This window comes from Colobus angolensis, unplaced genomic scaffold, assembly GCF_000951035.1.
Source record: "Colobus angolensis palliatus isolate OR3802 unplaced genomic scaffold, Cang.pa_1.0 Scaffold197, whole genome shotgun sequence".
Lineage (NCBI taxonomy): Eukaryota > Metazoa > Chordata > Mammalia > Primates > Cercopithecidae > Colobus > Colobus angolensis.
The window spans coordinates 1,082,798-1,094,113 of NW_012115121.1; positions in this window are offsets into that span (position 1 = coordinate 1,082,798).

The window sequence follows — 11,316 nt, forward strand, 5'->3', positions numbered from 1 at the left end:
AAGGGCCACAGCTTTTCTCTCCTTCTCTTTGCCCATAACATGGCGAGCAAGGGTCATGTCTCAGACCTGTTTGTGGGGCATGTTTCAGCCCTGTTTGTGTTACAGCTCTTTTAGCCTCGCCATTTGGTGGATCCTGAGTTCTTGCCCTGCAACCAGGAGGAACGAGGTGTGCAGACAAGTGGAGGGTGAGCAAGACAAAGAGGAGCTTTACTGAGGATAGAACAGCCCAGAGGAAACCTGCATGGGGTAGCTCCTTTCCTCAGCCAGGGTGTCCTGATGAGTGTTCAGCTCCTAGCAGAGTGGAGACCCTCGAGTAGGGAGCTCCTCTTTGCAGGCAGGTCATCTCGTTGAGTGTTCAGCTTACAGCAGAGAGGAGGCCCTAGAGTTGTGCGCACCCTCGTGAAGGGTGAGCAAAATGATGAAGAGCTTTATTGAACGATAGAACAGCTCAGTCTCCCACAAGGGGTAGCTCCTTTCCTCAGCCAGGGTGTCCTGATGAGTGTTCAGCTCCTAGCGGAGTGGAGACCCTCGAGTAGGGAGCTCCTCTTTGCAGGCAGGTCATCTCGTTGAGTGTTCAGCTTACAGCAGAGAGGAGGCCCTAGAGTGAGTAGCTCCTCTCTGCAGACAGGCAGGCCCATCATCTCTGCAGCTCTCAGCAGAGAGAAGGTCCTAGAGTGGGTGGCTCTCTCTGTAGGCAGGTCCCCTCATCTTCCATCATCTGCCTGTTCTCTCCTCCAGTCTGGCTGATTCCGGGCTTTTTATGGGCCTCAGAGGGGAGGAAGTACATACTGATTGGTTGATGGGTGGCCATGGGCAGGCCCAAGGGAAAGCACTATAAGTTCCCCCTCTGGCCCAAGGGACTGTTGGTGGCCCCAGGCTTCCAGCCCTCCTCGGCTTGAAGGTGGGGCTTCACTGGGGACCGGCCCTCTTCTGCCCTGGAGCTTGTCTGCCTCCTGCCACTATTCATGGTGCCCAGGCTATTCGTGCCAAAGAGTGTCTGCAGGCCACTGCCAGGCTGTCCTCAGCACTTCCTTGGCCTCTCTCCCATGCTTGTCAGTGCACAACATCAGGAGGGGACTGAGACAGCAGGAAGCTGGCGTGTAAGTGCTGCCCCAAGCACGTGCACACCCAGCCAGGCTGTGACAGCACCCAGTCTTGGTGTCATCCTTGCTCCGAGATCTGATCAGGTGATGACAGTGGGGAGAAATCAGGCAGTGGGAGCAGGCACTTCTGAGCCTCAAGGGGTGGAGCGGGGAGGGATAAAGGGAACCTTCCTGGGCCCCCAAGAGCACAGAGATGCCCAGGTCCAGAGTGGCAGCAGGGCAGCTGCAGCTGTACCCAGAGAGCTTCCGCCCCACCAATTCTGAAGGGGCGGGCTCCTGCTTATCCCTGGTTCCCACTGGCTCCATGGAGTGTGCAGCGCTGGCGGCACCTCCTCACAGTCTGGGGCAAGGGCTTCAGATCCTCACTGGGTCCCTCTCTGGCCACTCGCTCTGACTTCCTGCTCTGCACCTATACTTGGCAGCTGCAGGGCACTGTGGTCCCCGGTGCTCCTGCCTGAGGAGCAGGTTGTGATGTAGGCGCTGACCCCAGCTTGAGGTGGGGTGGGGGTGTGGCTGAACTGCTGTGGCTGTGCCCTGGCTCCAGGAAGGACTACATAGCTCACGGGAGGACCATGGCATCCCTGGCTCTGGCAGCAGCAGCAGGCCTCAATGTGAGCAGCATGGGCAAGAGGGGCAGTGGTGGGGCACAACTCCTTGGGGGCTTCCTGGGAGCCACTGCCATGCCCAATCATGCTGTTATCCCACTGGCAGGTGGCTCAGCCGGCCCCATCATGGTGGCCCCTAGAGCGGTGGGCTCTTGGGGGACTCCCAGGGGCAGACTCCAGGGATTGCCTGCCTCCTCCCTGCACCCTCCCCACAGTGGTGACAGGCAAGAGTGGCAATGCAGGGCCAGGCATCCCACCACCACCACTGCTGCTCCTGCGGCCACTGCCCATGCCTCCTCACTGCAGTCAACTCATGGCAGCTGCTGCGAGATGGCCCGCTGCTGCCATCACAATGGTTTTGGTACCCATTGAATGGAAAGTTTGCTCAACTTTAATTTTTCAGTCACATTTGTGTAAATTAAACTAATCAAGATGTCTTTGGTGTCAGCTGTTGTTCCTGCTGTTAAAATAGTCGGTCCTCTTCCACTGGGGCACAAACAAGATTTTTTTCTTTACAAACTGATGTGGATGGTCTGCAACTGTGGGCTTCATATTCAACACTGTCTTCTCCCTTCTTAAAATGAGTTATCCGTTTGTAAACTACTAATTTCTTTGGGGGCATTGTCCCCATAAAATTTCCATGAAATATCAGTGATTTCACAATTCTTCCACCCAAACATTAACAGAAATTTGATATTTGTTCTTGCTTCAATTTTAGCAGAATTCATGTTGCTCTGACAGGGGCTCTTTTCAAACTGACATCTTATTCCTTCTTAGTGCCTCAAACTAGATCCTGTTTAGACATGTTATAACAAGTTAGTTTGAGTTAATTTTGGTGCACAAAAAATGAAATCCATGTGTAGTTTTTTTCATAAGATGCATTTCCCATAATATCTGTACAGTCCCTTCATTTATTTTGAAGTCTTGCATTGTGATGAACAGCTGCTTTCTTTTTTAGGGCATGACTCTTCCTGGAGAATACATTCACATTCATTTTCCACCTGGTGCTGCTCTTTTTGAAATTATTTTATGATTTCATATGCACTGATGTGGGCATTCCCTATTAAATGTTCCATCTTCTGTGCCATGCTTCTATGTTGTTTTAGAGGCACAGCAATTCATTCCACATGCACTCATATACAGACCACAAATTTGCTGTAAACAGTACTGGAGAACGAACAGCAACACTATTATGTAAGTGTTTTCTTAGCCTATAGCACACAGAATTATTTGTGAACCAGTCCATAACTTTGCTGACTTGTTGGAGCAAATGTGGTGTTAATTCATTAAAAGCTACTGGAGTTTCATCAGCTGGAGGGAATGCTGATGCAGATAAATAATGTGTTTTTAAATCGATGTTTTTGTCATTGCTGTATCATGTGGTCAATCCACTCATCTGAATTTTCTGCCAAACGCATTGGGCTGAATGGTAAAAGCACACGTCATTAGTGACACCTTGAAATTCACCTTTAGAGGCCTTGATTGCACCTAATTTCAAATCTGTCAGTATGGTTTGGGGATTCAGTTAGAAACTGGGGATTTTGGGATTTTGACATTCGGGATGATGGCATCTGGGATTGTGTTTTTTGGCATTACAATTGGCATCATCTCATCTGTGCTGGTGAACCGTAAGGTACAGAGCATCAGATGTGGGGTTCAGTCTACAGGCCCTGCAGGCTGGATATCTTCTATTTGCCCTTCCAGATGCACCCCGCAGTACTCCGCCCTGCTGTGGGCCCAGAATCTGACCGATATGACCTGCATGAACAAGTTACCGTAGTTTCCGTTTAGAACATGGAGGCAATGGCAAAAGAATGAAGTCAGAAAGAGAATGTATTACACCATTCTTGCATTGCTATAAAGAAATACCTGAGACAGAGTAATTTATAAGAAAAGGAGTTTTACTGGCTCGCGGTTCTGCAGGCTGTATAGAAAGCATAGTGGCATTTGTGTCTGGGAGGTCTCTGGAAACTTACAATCTCAGCAGAAGGACAAGAGGCAGAGAGCATGTCACATGGCAGAAGCGGGAGCAAGCTGGGGGAGGTGCTACACACTTTTTTTTTTTTTTTTTTGAGACAGTGTCTTGCTCTGTTGCACGGGCTGGAGTGCAGTGGTGTGATCTCGGCTCACTGCAACCTCTGCCCCCTGGGTTCCAGCAATTCTCTTGCCTCAGCCTCCTGAGTAGCTGGGATTACAAGCACCCACCAGCATGCCTGGCTAATGTTTGTATTTTGGGTAGAGATGAGGTTTCAGCATGTTGGCCAGGTGGGTCTCGAACTTCCGACCTCAGATGATCCGGCTGCCTCAGCCCCCTGGGTTCCAGCAATTCTCTTGCCTCAGCCTCCTGAGTAGCTGGGATTACAAGCACCCACCAGCATGCCTGGCTAATGTTTGTATTTTGGGTAGAGATGAGGTTTCAGCATGTTGGCCAGGTGGGTCTCGAACTTCCGACCTCAGATGATCCGGCTGCCTCAGCCTCCCAAAGTGCTGGAATTATAGGCATGAGTCACCATGCCCAGCTGGTGCTACACATTTTTAAACAACCAGATCTCACAAGAACTCACCCATTATCACGAGAATAAAATCAAGGGGATGGTGCTAAATCGTTCACGAGAAATCCAAAACCACGATCCAGTCATCTTCCACCAGGCCCTGCCTCCAACACTGGGGATTATAATTCAACCTGAGATGTGGTAGGGAAACATAACAAAACCATATCGGAGAATGAAGTTTGGAGAATCTGTTTTCATGCCTCCTTCTCTGTTGGTTCATACAGCTGCCTCCAGGCTTTCCTCACATAGCTACCCTCTCTTAGAGTGGGGAATAATTCCCTTCTTTGTCTTACCAGGCTTCGATGAGGTAACAGCTGCCTGTTACTACTAGTCACAGTGTATCGTACTGCCTCTTGTTGGTTTCCTTAATTGTGCCCACATCTCTGCACAGAGTCCCTTTATTAAATGCTCCTCTTTGAGTTTGCCATCACTTTCCCGTCTGGACTTGACTTATGCACCTCGTGTGCAGGGAGAATACAATGCACCCCAGGTGGGCCTTTCTATCTTAGATCCTTAAAAAATTAGGCCGGGAACGGTGGGTCATGCCTGTAATCCTAGCACTTTGGGAGGCCAAGGCAGGTGGATCACTTGAGGTCAGGAGTTTGAGAGAAACCTGGCCAACATGGTGAAACTCCTCTCTACCAAAAAATACAAAAACTAGCCAGGCGGGGTGACATGCACCTGTAGTCCCAGCTACCCAGGAAGCTGAGGTGGGAGAATCACTTGAACTCAGGAGGTGGAGGTTGCAGTTAGCCGAGATGGCACCACTGTACTCCAGCCTGTGTGACAGAGTGAGAACCTGTCTGAAAAAAAGAAAACAAGAAAGAAAAATATCAAAAAGCCATAATAGAAATCATTTTCTACTCATTTTTTCTGAGTAATTCACCAAGTACTGTGTGACAATTTTTATAGCTCTAAACCATTTTATAAATGTTTACGTACATTATTTCCACCAATCCTGTTTATGAAGCAGGTGATCATCAGTAGCGGCTTCACGTAACACAGGGGCCCTCAGAATACAGCAGCATGGGTCAGCAACATCACTTGGGTCCTTGTTAAAATGTAAATCATTGAGTCTCACCCCAGACCTGCTGAATCAGAAATGTTTGGGGGTAGGGCTAACAATCTATGTTTTAAGAAGCCCTACAGAGGATTTGAAAAACCACTGATGTAACATGATTACATATGCATTTCTATGTGAGGAACCCCATCCGCTACCCCCTAAAACTCCACCCCAATGCAAAGCAATATTTTCTAAAAATTCAGTCAAGTGAGTCTCAAACTGAGGTATATCAATACATCAGAATGACCCTTGGAACTTGTTCAGAATCCCAGTGCTCAGGCCCTAAACTGGACTCACTGAGTCAGAATCTCTGGGGCAGCATCTTACATGTGAGAACCTCTGTGATATGGTTTGGCTGTGTCCCCACCCAAATCTCATCTTGGATTCTAGTTCCCATAATTCTCACAAGTTTTGGGAGGGATCCTGTGGGAGATAATTGAATCATGGGGGTTGTTTCCCCCATAACGTTCTAGTGGTAGTGAATAAATTTCACGAGACCTGATATTTTTATAAGGGGTTTCCCCTTTCACTTGGCTCTCATCAGTTTCTCATGTCTGCCGCCATATAAGATGTGCCTTTCACCTTCTGCCGTGATTGCGAGGCCTCTCCAGTCACGTGGAACTGTGAGTCCTTTAAACTTCTTTTTCCTGTATAAATTACCCAGTCTCCTGTATGTCTTTATCAGCTGTGTGAAAACAAACTAATACACTCTGCTTACTCCATCAGCTCGAGACACCTGGAATAGATTACAACAAGCCAGAAGGAAGAATGCACATCATCTAAAGGGTTAACTGGTTACCACTGAGGATTGGGAACAGAGGTCCTGGGGGAAGATCCAGTTGCTTACAGCAGAAAACCCTCTCTTCCCGTTCCAAACCTGCAACAACCTGTAATCAGTCTGAAGGCAGCCCCCCACTTTCCTCAGAGTTGTTACAGGTTTGGAACAGGGAGAGAGGGTTTTCTGTTCTTCATAGCTGGATCATGTTTGTGGCAACTTTGGATGCAGATAAGGGTATAATGTTTGATCTATTTTGAGCTGCCTGCCCACTCATGTCTCTCATTCTGAGACTTCTACCAACCATAGCTCCCACTAATTGGGCATATGAGCAGTACCCCAAGCCCCAGATGATTGCACCCAACCAATTTATTGGCTGGCTAGCAACCAATCAGATTCCCTCTTAAAAAAAAAAATGCAGTAAGGCCTTGCTATTCAAAGTGTGGTCAGCTGACCAGCAGCATTAGGGGAATCCCTGGGAGTTTATTAGAAAATTAGACTCTCTGGCCATCTAGAACTACTGAATTAGAATCTGCAATCTAACAAGATCCCCAAGTAATTCATATGCCAGTTAACCTTTGAGAAACACGAAGTCTGGGCAGCATGGTGAGACCTTGTCTCTACAAAATAAAAATATTAGCTGGACTTGTGGTGCATGCCTGTAGTCCTAGCTACTTGGGAGGCTGAGGTGGGAAGATTGCTTGGGTCCAGGAGGTTGAGGCTGCAGTGAGCCATGATTGCACCACTGCACTCCAGTTTCAATGACAGAACCATACCCTGTTTCAAAACAAACAAAAAAAGCAAACAACAACAACAAACACTGGCTTAAGAAACAGACATGTTAAGTCAGTAGTAGGTGCCATACCCCATCCATGATTGGTTTGTTTTTAGACATTTTTGATACATGGAGAGAAAGAGGAAATAGCCTGGGTTCTTGAATTTTCTCTATCAAGCTTTCTGAGGGGAAAGCTTTCCTTTATTTTGTGATCTTGGATGTCCAGGAGATTTTTGGTTGTATCCCTAAGATAAACCTCTCTCTACTTAAGCTATCTTGAGTAAGTGTTTTTTGCAAGAGATAGCGTGCCAAGTGTGAACTAAATCATGACTAAAAGAAAACTAAAACAACTCTGAGTCCTTTTGTAGATTTTGTACAGAGTATTAGTTATGGGTAAACCAACTTTTCTTTCCCTTTTAAAAATAAGAAATAATGAATCGTCATGAAAAATTCAAAGCCAGGTAACAGGGGTGCACACTTGGCCAGCTACTGGGGAGGCCGAGGTGGGAGGTTCGCTCAAGGCCACAGGTTTGAAGCTGTAGTGCACAATGATCATGCCAATGAATAATCACTGTGCTCCAGCCTGGGGAACATAGCCAGACACTGTCTCTAAGAAAATTTTTTAATAAAAAATTCAAATGGGCCGGGCGCAGTGGCTCAAGCCTGTAATCCCAGCACTTTGGGAGGCCGAGACGGGTGGATCACGAGGTCAGGAGATCGAGACCATCCTGGCTAACACGGTGAAACCCCGTCTCTACTAAAAATACAAAAAACTAGCCGGGCGAGGTGGCGGCGCCTATAGTCCCAGCTACTTGGGAGGCTGAGGCAGGAGAATGGCGTGAACCCGGGAGGCGGCGCTTGCAGTGAGCTGAGATCTGGCCACTGCACTCCAGCCAGGGTGACAGAGCGAGACTCCATCTCAAAAAAAAAAAAATTCAAATGTTTCAGAGGGTAGCAAACTGGGGGAAAAAAGTTTGTCTTCCCTTAGGATCTCTGTTCCCAGTCCTCAGAGGTAACAAATTAACAACTTTCTGTATAACTTTTAACAATTTTCTTGACTTTTTTTTTATTTTGACATGGAGTTTTGCTCTTGTTGCCCAGGGTAGAGTGCAATGATGTGATCTCGGCTCACCACAACCTCTGCCTCCCAGGCTCAAGCGATTCTCCTGCCTCAGCCTCCTGAGTAGCTGGGAGTACAGGCATGTGCCACCATGCCTGGCTAATTTTGTATATTTAGTGGAAACAGGACCAGCCTTCATGTTGGTCAGGCTGGTCTTGAACTCCCAAAGTCAGGTGATCCACCTGCCTCAACCTCCCAAAGTGCTGGGATTACAGGCATGAGCCACCACCCCCAATCTTTGATAATTTTCACACACACCTATAACGTTTTCTTTTTTTCCCTTAGCCCCAATAAAAGAAAATCAGAAAGCAGATTATCTTATCATCAATACACATCTAGGGATATATGTGATAATATCTAACATTTGAGTTTGCCTTAACTCAAAGCTTTTAAAATTGCCCTTATACGGCTTTATTTTTAATAGTCCTTAGAGACAAGTAGTAGGACAAACACTAGTACTTTCATCGATTCAATATGTGGTTACACCGATGTTTAAAGTCACATCCACAGTTCTCATTGAGATTCGTTAAATAAATAGTAACATGAAAGTTCCTGCTGTATTGCTTTAAAATAATAGAGGGCATTATTCAGTAGGTCACATGTCAGGATTTTCTTTTAGAATTTAGTGCTAAGGAAAGATGATCAGTGGCCGGGCGCGGTGGCTTATGCCTATGATCCCAGCACTTCGGGAGGCCAAGGCGGGTGGATCACCTGAGGTCAGGAGTTCGAGACCAGTCTGACCAACATGTGGTGAAACCTCGTCTCTACTTAAAATACAAAAATTAGCCCGGCATGGTGTTGCACGCCTATAATCCCAGCTACTCAGGAGGCTGAGGCAGGAGAATCGCTTGAACCTGGGAGGCAGAGGTTGCAGTGAGCCGAGATCACATCACTGCATTCCAGCCTGCATGACAGAGTGAGACTCTGTCTCAAGAAAAAAAAAAGATGATTAACTCTGAGAAATTGGAAGAGTTCTTCCTGTCTAAAATAAAGACTGAGTCACTGACTATATTTTCTACTGTTTGCCTTGACTGCCAGGGTCCTCAGGGTCAAACTGGAAGTTCAACCACAGAAACTGATTTTTCTAGTTAGCATATTTTTGTTCTTGTCCTTGGCTATGAGCCTGATATGGTTTGGCTCTGCGTCCCCACCCAAGTCTCATTTTTAATTGTAATCCAAATTGTAATCCCCAGGTGTTGAGGGAGGGACCTGGTGGGAGGTGATCGGATCATGGTGGGTTTCTCCCATGCTGTTCTCATGATAGCAAGGGAGTTCTCCCACAAGATCTGGTTGTTTGATAAGTGTGAGACTCTTCCCCCTTCGTGCTCTTCTCCCCCTCCTGACACCATGTAGGGTGTGCCTTGTTTCCCCTTCACCTTCTGCCATGATTGTAAGTTTCCTGAGTCCTCCCCAGTCACGCAGAACTGTGAGTCAATAATCCTCTTTAGTTCATAAATTAACCAGTCTCAGGTATTCTTTATCGCAGTGTGAAAGCGCACTAATACAGAGCCACTATTTCTGTGTCACAATTTCATTATATTTTTTGTTTAATTATAAGCTGTTTCAAGTATTTGGGGGGAGTAAGAGAGGTTTAGATAAAATGACTTTTAAAATAGGGAACACAAAACACCAACAAAAACTTAAATGTACCGAGATATTTACTGGCAGAGCTGGAACTGGAATTATAGTTTCCCAAATTTTAGTTCATGACATTTCCTCTCTTCTACATGAAATGAATGGTGAAGTTTTCCTTCTTAATCATTTTATGTCTGTTTTTAAAAATATGGCAGTTCCACAAACATCACAGCTGGATGTTATTTGCTGGAACCTGTGCCCCAGCTTTTGAAGGCCACCCCTCCCTGCCTTATTTGTGGTTTTCAAAGGTAATTTTTCTATAATGCAGTGCTGGGTGCCTGGGAACAGCAAACAGAACGAAAAGATAAAGGTCCTATATTTCCTGCTATACTAAATGGTCTTTCAAAAATGCAGAACACCATTGTTCTGTCAGCCTTTCTGCAAAGGGATGGCAAATATCTACCTTGAATAAAAGCATATTAAAAAAAAAAACATTTTGGGAAGCAGAGAGGTGAGTCATATTTCAACAAAGGACTAATGCAAGTCCTGTTTTGTTAGTTTTGAAAACTCAGTTATTTTTTTAATCAGGTAGTTATGAGAATTTTAAATTCTATTTTATAAAAAACAACCCAGTTTAATTAATCCTGTGATGAACTATGACTTTTATTGACCTTTTACAAAAAGTACAAGAAAGCTATTGATAAATCTTTTCTTTTTTGTGAAAAAAAAGAAAAGAAAAGAAAAGAAAAGAAAAAGAATCCAGACGAAATACAAAACACAAACTGCAGTGTATATGGGATGGCGAATGCCATTGACTTTCAAGGCGCCCTCTACTGGCAATGGCTTTAAGTTTTTAAACATCTATTATATTGTGGGCTTTGGAATTTCATTCTTTAACCAAATGAGATTTTCAGTACATTAGTAGAAAGAAAACATATGCAGGAAAAAAAGCCCCAGATACTTTATCTCAAGAATATAAATAAGCAAATATATACAAAAGTATCAGGCATTATTTTACATATCCTGAAAACTATGCGTTGATTGTTAACAGGAAGAAGAATAATACAGTCAGTTGTTCATCAAAGATTTATTGAGTTCTTACAAGGGCCACCATGTCAGGCATTGGGGTCACAGAGGTGAGGCTGACGTGACCCCCACATCAAGGGTCTTACTCTTGTGAGGGAGTCAGACCTACCTGCAGAAAATTAGCATGTCATGTGTGGAGGGCAATGTGAGACCCGAGGAACAACCCCTAAATCCTCCTGAGAAAGGAGTTAGGAAAGGCTCCTGGAGGAGGCTGGCAAAGAAATGCAAGAACATAGAAAGGCACTCTAAGGACAGAGAAGGGTGTTAGGTAAGAGAACACGGTGTGCGTGCGGAACACAAGCAGAAACACGGTAACAAGTTCCGGGTTGGCTGGCTGTACACAGCACGATGTGTAGGGACGGCCAGGAGAGGATGCTATAGAGCAGCAGCTCTCAAACATTTCAGTCTCAAGACTTTACAATTTTAAACATTATTGAGGACCCTTCCCCTCCCCCACGAAGTGCTTTTGTTTATGTGGGCTTCATTTATTGCTGTTTATTTTTATTTATTTATTTATTTGAGATGGACTCTGGCTCTGTCGCCCAGGCTGAAGGGCAGTGGCGCGATCTCGGCTCACTGCAACCTCCGCCTCCTGGGTTCACGCCATTCTCCTGCCTCAGCCTCCCGAGTAGCTGGGACTACAGGCACCCGCCACCACGCCC